Source organism: Ochotona princeps, chromosome 2 (genome assembly GCF_030435755.1).
Source record: "Ochotona princeps isolate mOchPri1 chromosome 2, mOchPri1.hap1, whole genome shotgun sequence".
Lineage (NCBI taxonomy): Eukaryota > Metazoa > Chordata > Mammalia > Lagomorpha > Ochotonidae > Ochotona > Ochotona princeps.
Genome location: NC_080833.1, coordinates 138,539,829 through 138,554,190, shown reverse-complemented (window position 1 = coordinate 138,554,190; position 14,362 = coordinate 138,539,829).

Sequence of the window (14,362 nt, the reverse complement as noted above, 5' to 3'; positions counted from 1 at the left end):
AAATATTGGTGTGAGAGCTAATTCAATCAAGGAAACACTGCATGTTGGTGAAGGGCATATGGAAGAAGTGTCAGCCGTGTAGTTCTTATGGGAGAACAACTCCATTTGGCTCACTAACTTCACACACCATCAGGCTTCCAAGCAGCTCTCAAGGAAACTCAGTTTTCACACTCTATGCTTAGTGTCCTTTGAGTGCATTATCTAGGAATGAACCTGGTAGAGCATCCCACACAAACGAATGCTCCACATGCGGGTTTCACATGCCACCAACTCCACATTCACAGGCAACTTCAGCGCCACAGCCGTTTTCAGATAGCCCTCAATGCAAAGGCTCTAGACGCAAATATTGGTGTGAGAGCTAATTCAACCAAGGAGATACTGCATGTTGGTGAAGGCCATATTGAAGCAGGATCAGCCGAGTAGTTCTTGTGGGAGAACAACTCCATTTGGCTCACTAACTTCACACACCATCAGGCTTCCAAGCAGCTCTCAAGGAAACTCAGTTTTCACACTCTATGCTTAGTGCCCTTTGAGTGCATTATCTAGGAATGAACCTGGCAGAGCATCCCACACAAACGAATGCTCCACATGCGGGTTTCACATGCCACCAACTCCACATTCACAGGCAACTTCAGCGCCACAGCCGTTTTCAGATAGCCCTCAATGCAAAGGCTCTAGACGCAAATATTGGTGTGAGAGCTAATTCAATCAAGGAAACACTGCATGTTGGTGAAGGGCATATTGAAGAAGGATCAGCCGAGTGGTTCTTGTAGGAGAACAACTCCATTTGGCTCACTAACTTCACACACCATCAGGCTTCCAAGCAGCTCTCAAGGAAACTCAGTTTTCACACTCTATGCTTAGTGCCCTTTGAGTGCCTAGGACTGAAATGAAGCTTGGTGAACATCCCACAAAAATGAATGCTCCACATGCGGGTTTCACATGCCACCAACTCCACATTCTCAGGCAACTTCAGCGCCACAGCCGTTTTCAGATAGCCCTCAATGCAAAGGCTCTAGACGCAAATATTGGTGTGAGAGCTAATTCAATCAAGGAAACACTGCATGTTGGTGAAGGGCATATTGAAGAAGGATCAGCCGAGTGGTTCTTGTGGGAGAACAACTCCATTTGGCTCACTAACTTCACACACCATCAGGCTTCCAAGCAGCTCTCAAGGAAACTCAGGTTTCACACTCTATGCTTAGTGCCCTTTGAGTGCATTATCTAGGAATGAACCTGGTAGAGCATCCCACACAAACGAATACTCCACATGCGGGTTTCACATGCCACCAACTCCACATTCACAGGCAACTTCAGCGCCACAGCCGTTTGAAGGTAGCCCTCAATGCAAAGGCTCTAGAGGCAAATATTGGTGTGAGAGCTAATTCAATCAAGGAGACACTGCATGCTGGTGAAGGGGATATTGAAGAAGGATGAGCCGAGTAGTTCTTGTGGGAGAACAACTCCATTTGGCTCACTAACTTCACACACCATCAGGCTTCCAAGCAGCTCTCAAGGAAACTCAGTTTTCACACTCTATGCTTAGTGCCCTTTGAGTGCCTAGGACGGAAATGAAGCTTGGTGAGCATCCCACACAAACGAATGCTCCACATGCGGGTTTCACATGCCACCAACTCCACATTCTCAGGCAACTTCAGCGCCACAGCCGTTTTCAGATAGACCTCAATGCAAAGGCTCTAGACGCAAATATTGGTGTGAGAGCTAATTCAATCAAGGAAACACTGCATGTTGGTGAAGGGCATATTGAAGAATTGTCAGCCGTGTAGTTCTTATGGGAGAACAACTCCATTTGGCTCACTAACTTCACACACCATCAGGCTTCCAAGCAGCTCTCAAGGAAACTCAGTTTTCACACTCTATGCTTAGTGCCCTTTGAGTGCATTATCTAGGAATGAACCTGGCAGAGCATCCCACACAAACGAATGCTCCACATGCGGGTTTCACATGCCACCAACTCCACATTCACAGGCAACTTCAGCGCCACAGCCGTTTTCAGATAGCCCTCAATGCAAAGGCTCTAGACGCAAATATTGGTGTGAGAGCTAATTCAATCAAGGAAACACTGCATGTTGGTGAAGGGCATATTGAAGAAGGATCAGCCGAGTGGTTCTTGTAGGAGAACAACTCCATTTGGCTCACTAACTTCACACACCATCAGGCTTCCAAGCAGCTCTCAAGGAAACTCAGTTTTCACACTCTATGCTTAGTGCCCTTTGAGTGCCTAGGACTGAAATGAAGCTTGGTGAACATCCCACAAAAATGAATGCTCCACATGCGGGTTTCACATGCCACCAACTCCACATTCACAGGCAACTTCAGCGCCACAGCCGTTTTCAGATAGCCCTCAATGCAAAGGCTCTAGACGCAAATATTGGTGTGAGAGCTAATTCAATCAAGGAAACACTGCATGTTGGTGAAGGGCATATTGAAGAAGGATCAGCCGAGTGGTTCTTGTGGGAGAACAACTCCATTTGGCTCACTAACTTCACACACCATCAGGCTTCCAAGCAGCTCTCAAGGAAACTCAATTTTCACACTCTATGCTTAGTGCCCTTTGAGTGCATTATCTAGGAATGAACCTGGTAGAGCATCCCACACAAACGAATACTCCACATGCGGGTTTCACATGCCACCAACTCCACATTCACAGGCAACTTCAGCGCCACAGCCTTTTTAAGGTAGCCCTCAATGCAAAGGCTCTAGAGGCAAATATTGGTGTGAGAGCTAATTCAATCAAGGAGACACTGCATGCTGGTGAAGGGGATATTGAAGAAGGATGAGCCGAGTAGTTCTTGTGGGAGAACAACTCCATTTGGCTCACTAACTTCACACACCATCAGGCTTCCAAGCAGCTCTCAAGGAAACTCAGTTTTCACACTCTATGCTTAGTGCCCTTTGAATGAATTATCTAGGAATGAACCTGGTAGAGCATCCCACACAAACGAATGCTCCACATGCGGGTTTCACATGCCACCAACTCCACATTCTCAGGCAACTTCAGCGCCACAGCCGTTTTCAGATAGCCCTCAATGCAAAGGCTCTAGACGCAAATATTGGTGTGAGAGCTAATTACATCAAGGAAACACTGCATGTTGGTGAAGGGCATATTGAAGAAGGATCAGCCGAGTGGTTCTTGTGGTAGAACAACTCCATTTGGCTCACTAACTTCACACACCATCAGGCTTCCAAGCAGCTCTCAAGGAAACTCAGGTTTCACACTCTATGCTTAGTGCCCTTTGAGTGCCTAGGACGGAAATGAAGATTGGTGAGCATCCCACACAAACGAATGCTCCACATGCGGGTTTCACATGCCACCAACTCCACATTCACAGGCAACTTCAGCGCCACAGCCGTTTTCAGATAGCCCTCAATGCAAAGGCTCTAGACGCAAATATTGGTGTGAGAGCTAATTCAATCAAGGAAACACTGCATGTTGGTGAAGGGCATATGGAAGAAGTGTCAGCCGAGTAGTTCTTGTGGGAGAACAACTCCATTTGGCTCACTAACTTCACACACCATCAGGCTTCCAAGCAGTTCTGAAGGAAACTCAGTTTTCACACTCTATGCTTAGTGCCCTTTGAGTGCATTATCTAGGAATGAACCTGGTAGAGCATCCCACACAAACGAATGCTCCACATGCGGGTTTCACATGCCACCAACTCCACATTCACAGGCAACTTCAGTGCCACAGCCGTTTTCTGATAGCCCTCAATGCAAAGGCTCTAGACGCTAATATTGGTGTGAGAGCTAATTCAACCAAGGAGACACTGCATGTTGGTGAAGGCCATATTGAAGCAGGATCAGCCGAGTAGTTCTTGTGGGAGAACAACTCCATTTGGCTCACTAACTTCACACACCATCAGGCTTCCAAGCAGCTCTCAAGGAAACTCAGTTTTCACACTCTATGCTTAGTGCCCTTTGAATGAATTATCTAGGAATGAACCTGGTAGAGCATCCCACACAAACGAATGCTCCACATGCGGGTTTCACATGCCACCAACTCCACATTCTCAGGCAACTTCAGCGCCACAGCCGTTTTCAGATAGCCCTCAATGCAAAGGCTCTAGACGCAAATATTGGTGTGAGAGCTAATTCAATCAAGGAAACACTGCATGTTGGTGAAGGGCATATTGAAAAAGGATCAGCCGAGTGGTTCTTGTGGGAGAACAACTCCATTTGGCTCACTAACTTCACACACCATCCGGCTTCCAAGCAGCTCTCAAGGAAACTCAGGTTTCACACTCTATGCTTAGTGCCCTTTGAGTGCCTAGGACTGAAATGAAGATTGGTGAGCATCCCACACAAACGAATGCTCCACATGCGGGTTTCACATGCCACCAACTCCACATTCACAGGCAACTTCAGCGCCACAGCCGTTTTCAGATAGCCCTCAATGCAAAGGCTCTAGACGCAAATATTGGTGTGAGAGCTAATTCAATCAAGGAAACACTGCATGTTGGTGAAGGGCATATGGAAGAAGTGTCAGCCGAGTAGTTCTTGTGGGAGAACAACTCCATTTGGCTCACTAACTTCACACACCATCAGGCTTCCAAGCAGCTCTCAAGGAAACTCAGTTTTCACACTCTATGCTTAGTGTCCTTTGAGTGCATTATCTAGGAATGAACCTGGTAGAGCATCCCACACAAACGAATGCTCCACATGCGGGTTTCACATGCCACCAACTCCACATTCACAGGCAACTTCAGCGCCACAGCCGTTTTCAGATAGCCCTCAATGCAAAGGCTCTAGACGCAAATATTGGTGTGAGAGCTAATTCAACCAAGGAGATACTGCATGTTGGTGAAGGCCATATTGAAGCAGAATCAGCCGAGTAGTTCTTGTGGGAGAACAACTCCATTTGGCTCACTAACTTCACACACCATCAGGCTTCCAAGCAGCTCTCAAGGAAACTCAGTTTTCACACTCTATGCTTAGTGCCCTTTGAGTGCATTATCTAGGAATGAACCTGGCAGAGCATCCCACACAAACGAATGCTCCACATGCGGGTTTCACATGCCACCAACTCCACATTCACAGGCAACTTCAGCGCCACAGCCGTTTTCAGATAGCCCTCAATGCAAAGGCTCTAGACGCAAATATTGGTGTGAGAGCTAATTCAATCAAGGAAACACTGCATGTTGGTGAAGGGCATATTGAAGAAGGATCAGCCGAGTGGTTCTTGTGGTAGAACAACTCCATTTGGCTCACTAACTTCACACACCATCAGGCTTCCAAGCAGCTCTCAAGGAAACTCAGTTTTCACACTCTATGCTTAGTGCCCTTTGAATGAATTATCTAGGAATGAACCTGGTAGAGCATCCCACACAAACGAATGCTCCACATGCGGGTTTCACATGCCACCAACTCCACATTCTCAGGCAACTTCAGCGCCACAGCCGTTTTCAGATAGCCCTCAATGCAAAGGCTCTAGACGCAAATATTGGTGTGAGAGCTAATTCAATCAAGGAAACACTGCATGTTGGTGAAGGGCATATTGAAGAAGGATCAGCCGAGTGGTTCTTGTGGGAGAACAACTCCATTTGGCTCACTAACTTCACACACCATCCGGCTTCCAAGCAGCTCTCAAGGAAACTCAGTTTTCACACTCTATGCTTAGTGCCCTTTGAGTGCCTAGGACGGAAATGAAGATTGGTGAGCATCCCACACAAACGAATGCTCCACATGCGGGTTTCACATGCCACCAACTCCACATTCACAGGCAACTTCAGCGCCACAGCCGTTTGAAGGTAGCCCTCAATGCAAAGGCTCTAGACACAAATATTGGTGTGAGAGCTAATTCAATCAAGGAAACACTGCATGTTGGTGAAGGGCATATGGAAGAAGTGTCAGCCGAGTAGTTCTTGTGGGAGAACAACTCCATTTGGCTCACTAACTTCACACACCATCAGGCTTCCAAGCAGCTCTCAAGGAAACTCAGTTTTCACACTCTATGCTTAGTGCCCTTTGAGTGCATTATCTAGGAATGAACCTGGTAGAGCATCCCACACAAACGAATGCTCCACATGCGGGTTTCACATGCCACCAACTCCACATTCACAGGCAACTTCAGCGCCACAGCTGTTTTCAGATAGCCCTCAATGCAAAGGCTCTAGACGCAAATATTGATGTGAGAGCTAATTCAATCAAGGAGACACTGCATGTTGGTGAAGGGGATATTGAAGAAGGATCAGCCGAGTGGTTCTTGTGGGAGAACAACTCCATTTGGCTCACTAACTTCACACACCATCAGGCTTCCAAGCAGCTCTCAAGGAAACTCAGTTTTCTCACTCTATGCTTAGTGCCCTTTGAGTGCATTATCTAGGAATGAACCTGGTAGAGCCTCCCACACAAACGAATGCTCCACATGCGGGTTTCACATGCCACCAACTCCACATTCTCAGGCAACTTCAGCGCCACAGCCGTTTTCAGATAGCCCTCAATGCAAAGGCTCTAGACGCAAATATTGGTGTGAGAGCTAATTCAATCAAGGAAACACTGCATGTTGGTGAAGGCATTATTGAAGAAGGATCAGCCGAGTGGTTCTTGTGGGAGAACAACTCCATTTGGCTCACTAACTTCACACACCATCAGGCTTCCAAGCAGCTCTCAAGGAAACTCAGTTTTCACACTCTATGCTTAGTGCCCTTTGAGTGCCTAGGACTGAAAGGAAGCTTGGTTTAGCATCCCACACAAACGAATGCTCCACATGCGGGTTTCACATGCCACCAACTCCACATTCACAGGCAACTTCAGCGCCACAGCCGTTTTCAGATAGCCCTCAATGCAAAGGCTCTAGACGCAAATATTGCTGTGAGAGCTAATTCAATCAAGGAAACACTGCATGTTGGTGAAGGGCATATTGAAGAAGGATCAGCCGAGTGGTTCTTGTGGGAGAACAACTCCATTTGGCTCACTAACTTCACACACCATCAGGCTTCCAAGCAGCTCTCAAGGAAACTCAGTTTTCACACTCTATACTTAGTGCCCTTTGAGTGCCTAGGACTGAAATGAAGCTTGGTGAACATCCCACACAAACGAATGCTCCACATGCGGGTTTCACATGCCACCAACTCCACATTCTCAGGCAACTTCAGCGCCACAGCCGTTTTCAGATAGCCCTCAATGCAAAGGCTCTAGACGCAAATATTGGTGTGAGAGCTAATTCAATCAAGGAAACACTGCATGTTGGTGAAGGGCATATTGAATAAGGATCATCCGAGTGGTTCTTGTGGGAGAACAACTCCATTTGGCTCACTAACTTCACACACCATCAGGCTTCCAAGCAGCTCTCAAGGAAACTCAGTTTTCACACTCTATTCTTAGTACCCTTTCAGTGCATTATCTAGGAATGAACCTGGTAGAGCATCCCACACAACCGAATACTCCACATGCGGGTTTCACATGCCACCAACTCCACATTCACAGGCAACTTCAGCGCCACAGCCGTTTTCAGATAGCCCTCAATGCAAAGGCTCTACAGGCAAATATTGGTGTGTGAGCTAATTCAATCAAGGAGACACTGCATGCTGGTGAAGGGCATATTGAAGAAGGACCAGCCGAGTGGTTCTTGTGGGAGAACAACTCCATTTGGCTCACTAACTTCACACACCATCAGGCTTCCAAGCAGCTCTCAAGGAAACTCAGTTTTCACACTCTATGCTTAGTGCCCTTTGAGTGCCTAGGACGGAAATGAAGCTTGGTGAGCATCCCACACAAACGAATGCTCCACATGCGGGTTTCACATGCCACCAACTCCACATTCACAGGCAACTTCAGCGCCACAGCCGTTTTCAGATAGCCCTCAATGCAAAGGCTCTAGACGCAAATATTGGTGTGAGAGCTAATTCAATCAAGGAAACACTGCATGTTGGTGAAGGGCATATTGAAGAATTGTCAGCCGTGTAGTTCTTATGGGAGAACAACTCCATTTGGCTCACTAACTTCACACACCATCAGGCTTCCAAGCAGCTCTCAAGGAAACTCAGTTTTCACACTCTATGCTTAGTGTCCTTTGAGTGCATTATCTAGGAATGAACCTGGTAGAGCATCCCAAACAAACGAATGCTCCACATGCGGGTTTCACATGCCACCAACTCCACATTCACAGGCAACTTCAGCGCCACAGCCGTTTTCAGATAGCCCTCAATGCAAAGGCTCTAGACGCAAATATTGGTGTGAGAGCTAATTCAACCAAGGAGATACTGCATGTTGGTGAAGGCCATATTGAAGCAGGATCAGCCGAGTAGTTCTTGTGGGAGAACAACTCCATTTGGCTCACTAACTTCACACACCATCAGGCTTCCAAGCAGCTCTCAAGGAAACTCAGTTTTCACACTCTATGCTTAGTGCCCTTTGAGTGCATTATCTAGGAATGAACCTGGCAGAGCATCCCACACAAACGAATGCTCCACATGCGGGTTTCACATGCCACCAACTCCACATTCACAGGCAACTTCAGCGCCACAGCCGTTTTCAGATAGCCCTCAATGCAAAGGCTCTAGATGCAAATATTGGTGTGAGAGCTAATTCAATCAAGGAAACACTGCATGTTGGTGAAGGGCATATTGAAGAAGGATCAGCCGAGTGGTTCTTGTAGGAGAACAACTCCATTTGGCTCACTAACTTCACACACCATCAGGCTTCCAAGCAGCTCTCAAGGAAACTCAGTTTTCACACTCTATGCTTAGTGCCCTTTGAGTGCCTAGGACTGAAATGAAGCTTGGTGAACATCCCACACAAACGAATGCTCCACATGCGGGTTTCACATGCCACCAACTCCACATTCTCAGGCAACTTCAGCGCCACAGCCGTTTTCAGATAGCCCTCAATGCAAAGGCTCTAGACGCAAATATTGGTGTGAGAGCTAATTCAATCAAGGAAACACTGCATGTTGGTGAAGGGCATATGGAAGAAGTGTCAGCCGAGTAGTTCTTGTGGGAGAACAACTCCATTTGGCTCACTAACTTCACACACCATCAGGCTTCCAAGCAGCTCTCAAGGAAACTCAGTTTTCACACTCTATGCTTAGTGCCCTTTTAGTGCATTATCTAGGAATGAACCTGGTAGAGCATCCCACACAAACGAATGCTCCACATGCGGGTTTCACATGCCACCAACTCCACATTCACAGGCAACTTCAGCGCCACAGCCGTTTTCAGATAGCCCTCAATGCAAAGGCTCTAGACGCAAATATTGATGTGAGAGCTAATTCAATCAAGGAGACACTGCATGTTGGTGAAGGGGATATTGAAGAAGGATCAGCCGAGTGGTTCTTGTGGGAGAACAACTCCATTTGGCTCACTAACTTCACACACCATCAGGCTTCCAAGCAGCTCTCAAGGAAACTCAGTTTTCTCACTCTATGCTTAGTGCCCTTTGAGTGCATTATCTAGGAATGAACCTGGTAGAGCCTCCCACACAAACGAATGCTCCACATGCGGGTTTCACATGCCACCAACTCCACATTCACAGGCAACTTCAGCGCCACAGCCGTTTTCAGATAGCCCTCAATGCAAAGGCTCTAGACGCAAATATTGGTGTGAGAGTTAATTCAATCAAGGAAACACTGCATGTTGGTGAAGGCATTATTGAAGAAGGATCAGCCGAGTGGTTCTTGTGGGAGAACAACTCCATTTGGCTCACTAACTTCACACACCATCAGGCTTCCAAGCAGCTCTCAAGGAAACTCAGTTTTCACACTCTATGCTTAGTGCCCTTTGAGTGCCTAGGACTGAAAGGAAGCTTGGTTTAGCATCCCACACAAACGAATGCTCCACATGCGGGTTTCACATGCCACCAACTCCACATTCTCAGGCAACTTCAGCGCCACAGCCGTTTTCAGATAGCCCTCAATGCAAAGGCTCTAGACGCAAATATTGCTGTGAGAGCTAATTCAATCAAGGAAACACTGCATGTTGGTGAAGGGCATATTGAAGAAGGATCAGCCGAGTGGTTCTTGTGGGAGAACAACTCCATTTGGCTCACTAACTTCACACACCATCAGGCTTCCAAGCAGCTCTCAAGGAAACTCAGTTTTCACACTCTATGCTTAGTGCCCTTTGAGTGCCTAGGACTGAAATGAAGCTTGGTGAACATCCCACACAAACGAATGCTCCACATGCGGGTTTCACATGCCACCAACTCCACATTCTCAGGCAACTTCAGCGCCACAGCCGTTTTCAGATAGCCCTCAATGCAAAGGCTCTAGACGCAAATATTGCTGTGAGAGCTAATTCAATCAAGGAAACACTGCATGTTGGTGAAGGGCATATTGAAGAATTGTCAGCCGTGTAGTTCTTATGGGAGAACAACTCCATTTGGCTCACTAACTTCACACACCATCAGGCTTCCAAGCAGCTCTCAAGGAAACTCAGTTTTCACACTCTATGCTTAGTGTCCTTTGAGTGCATTATCTAGGAATGAACCTGGTAGAGCATCCCAAACAAACGAATGCTCCACATGCGGGTTTCACATGCCACCAACTCCACATTCACAGGCAACTTCAGCGCCACAGCCGTTTTCAGATAGCCCTCAATGCAAAGGCTCTAGACGCAAATATTGGTGTGAGAGCTAATTCAACCAAGGAGATACTGCATGTTGGTGAAGGCCATATTGAAGCAGGATCAGCCGAGTAGTTCTTGTGGGAGAACAACTCCATTTGGCTCACTAACTTCACACACCATCAGGCTTCCAAGCAGCTCTCAAGGAAACTCAGTTTTCTCACTCTATGCTTAGTGCCCTTTGAGTGCATTATCTAGGAATGAACCTGGCAGAGCATCCCACACAAACGAATGCTCCACATGCGGGTTTCACATGCCACCAACTCCACATTCACAGGCAACTTCAGCGCCACAGCCGTTTTCAGATAGCCCTCAATGCAAAGGCTCTAGATGCAAATATTGGTGTGAGAGCTAATTCAATCAAGGAAACACTGCATGTTGGTGAAGGGCATATTGAAGAAGGATCAGCCGAGTGGTTCTTGTAGGAGAACAACTCCATTTGGCTCACTAACTTCACACACCATCAGGCTTCCAAGCAGCTCTCAAGGAAACTCAGTTTTCACACTCTATGCTTAGTGCCCTTTGAGTGCCTAGGACTGAAATGAAGCTTGGTGAACATCCCACACAAACGAATGCTCCACATGCGGGTTTCACAAGCCACCAACTCCACATTCACAGGCAACTTCAGCGCCACAGCCGTTTTCAGATAGCCCTCAATGCAAAGGCTCTAGACACAAATATTGGTGTGAGAGCTAATTCAATCAAGGAAACACTGCATGTTGGTGAAGGGCATATGGAAGAAGTGTCAGCCGAGTAGTTCTTGTGGGAGAACAACTCCATTTGGCTCACTAACTTCACACACCATCAGGCTTCCAAGCAGCTCTCAAGGAAACTCAGTTTTCACACTCTATGCTTAGTGCCCTTTTAGTGCATTATCTAGGAATGAACCTGGTAGAGCATCCCACACAAACGAATGCTCCACATGCGGGTTTCACATGCCACCAACTCCACATTCACAGGCAACTTCAGCGCCACAGCCGTTTTCAGATAGCCCTCAATGCAAAGGCTCTAGACGCAAATATTGATGTGAGAGCTAATTCAATCAAGGAGACACTGCATGTTGGTGAAGGGGATATTGAAGAAGGATCAGCCGAGTGGTTCTTGTGGGAGAACAACTCCATTTGGCTCACTAACTTCACACACCATCAGGCTTCCAAGCAGCTCTCAAGGAAACTCAGTTTTCTCACTCTATGCTTAGTGCCCTTTGAGTGCATTATCTAGGAATGAACCTGGTAGAGCCTCCCACACAAACGAATGCTCCACATGCGGGTTTCACATGCCACCAACTCCACATTCACAGGCAACTTCAGCGCCACAGCCGTTTTCAGATAGCCCTCAATGCAAAGGCTCTAGACGCAAATATTGGTGTGAGAGTTAATTCAATCAAGGAAACACTGCATGTTGGTGAAGGCATTATTGAAGAAGGATCAGCCGAGTGGTTCTTGTGGGAGAACAACTCCATTTGGCTCACTAACTTCACACACCATCAGGCTTCCAAGCAGCTCTCAAGGAAACTCAGTTTTCACACTCTATGCTTAGTGCCCTTTGAGTGCCTAGGACTGAAAGGAAGCTTGGTTTAGCATCCCACACAAACGAATGCTCCACATGCGGGTTTCACATGCCACCAACTCCACATTCTCAGGCAACTTCAGCGCCACAGCCGTTTTCAGATAGCCCTCAATGCAAAGGCTCTAGACGCAAATATTGCTGTGAGAGCTAATTCAATCAAGGAAACACTGCATGTTGGTGAAGGGCATATTGAAGAAGGATCAGCCGAGTGGTTCTTGTGGGAGAACAACTCCATTTGGCTCACTAACTTCACACACCATCAGGCTTCCAAGCAGCTCTCAAGGAAACTCAGTTTTCACACTCTATGCTTAGTGCCCTTTGAGTGCCTAGGACTGAAATGAAGCTTGGTGAACAACCCACACAAACGAATGCTCCACATGCGGGTTTCACATGCCACCAACTCCACATTCTCAGGCAACTTCAGCGCCACAGCCGTTTTCAGATAGCCCTCAATGCAAAGGCTCTAGACGCAAATATTGCTGTGAGAGCTAATTCAATCAAGGAAACACTGCATGTTGATGAAGGGCATATTGAAGAATTGTCAGCCGTGTAGTTCTTATGGGAGAACAACTCCATTTGGCTCACTAACTTCACACACCATCAGGCTTCCAAGCAGCTCTCAAGGAAACTCAGTTTTCACACTCTATGCTTAGTGTCCTTTGAGTGCATTATCTAGGAATGAACCTGGTAGAGCATCCCAAACAAACGAATGCTCCACATGCGGGTTTCACATGCCACCAACTCCACATTCACAGGCAACTTCAGCGCCACAGCCGTTTTCAGATAGCCCTCAATGCAAAGGCTCTAGACGCAAATATTGGTGTGAGAGCTAATTCAACCAAGGAGATACTGCATGTTGGTGAAGGCCATATTGAAGCAGGATCAGCCGAGTAGTTCTTGTGGGAGAACAACTCCATTTGGCTCACTAACTTCACACACCATCAGGCTTCCAAGCAGCTCTCAAGGAAACTCAGTTTTCTCACTCTATGCTTAGTGCCCTTTGAGTGCATTATCTAGGAATGAACCTGGCAGAGCATCCCACACAAACGAATGCTCCACATGCGGGTTTCACATGCCACCAACTCCACATTCACAGGCAACTTCAGCGCCACAGCCGTTTTCAGATAGCCCTCAATGCAAAGGCTCTAGATGCAAATATTGGTGTGAGAGCTAATTCAATCAAGGAAACACTGCATGTTGGTGAAGGGCATATTGAAGAAGGATCAGCCGAGTGGTTCTTGTAGGAGAACAACTCCATTTGGCTCACTAACTTCACACACCATCAGGCTTCCAAGCAGCTCTCAAGGAAACTCAGTTTTCACACTCTATGCTTAGTGCCCTTTGAGTGCCTAGGACTGAAATGAAGCTTGGTGAACATCCCACACAAACGAATGCTCCACATGCGGGTTTCACATGCCACCAACTCCACATTCACAGGCAACTTCAGCGCCACAGCCGTTTTCAGATAGCCCTCAATGCAAAGGCTCTAGACACAAATATTGGTGTGAGAGCAAATTCAACCAAGGAGACACTGCATGTTGGTGAAGGCCATATTGAAGCAGGATCAGCCGAGGAGTTCTTGTGGGAGAACAACTCCATTTGGCTCACTAACTTCACACACCATCAGGCTTCCAAGCAGCTCTCAAGGAAACTCAGTTTTCACACTCTATGCTTAGTGCCCTTTGAGTGCATTATCTAGGAATGAACCTGGCAGAGCATCCCACACAAACGAATGCTCCACATGCGGGTTTCACATGCCACCAACTCCACATTCACAGGCAACTTCAGCGCCACAGCCGTTTTCAGATAGCCCTCAATGCAAAGGCTCTAGACGCAAATATTGGTGTGAGAGCTAATTCAATCAAGGAAACACTGCATGTTGGTGAAGGGCATATTGAAGAAGGATCAGCCGAGTGGTTCTTGTGGGAGAACAACTCCATTTGGCTCACTAACTTCACACACCATCAGGCTTCCAAGCAGCTCTCAAGGAAACTCAGTTTTCACACTCTATGCTTAGTGCCCTTTGAGTGCATTATCTAGGAATGAACCTGGTAGAGCATCCCACACAAACGATTGCTCCACATGCGGGTTTCACATGCCACCAACTCCACATTCACAGGCAACTTCAGCGCCACAGCCGTTTTCAGATAGCCCTCATTGCAAAGGCTCTAGACGCAAATATTGGTGTGAGAGCTAATTCAATCAAGGAAACA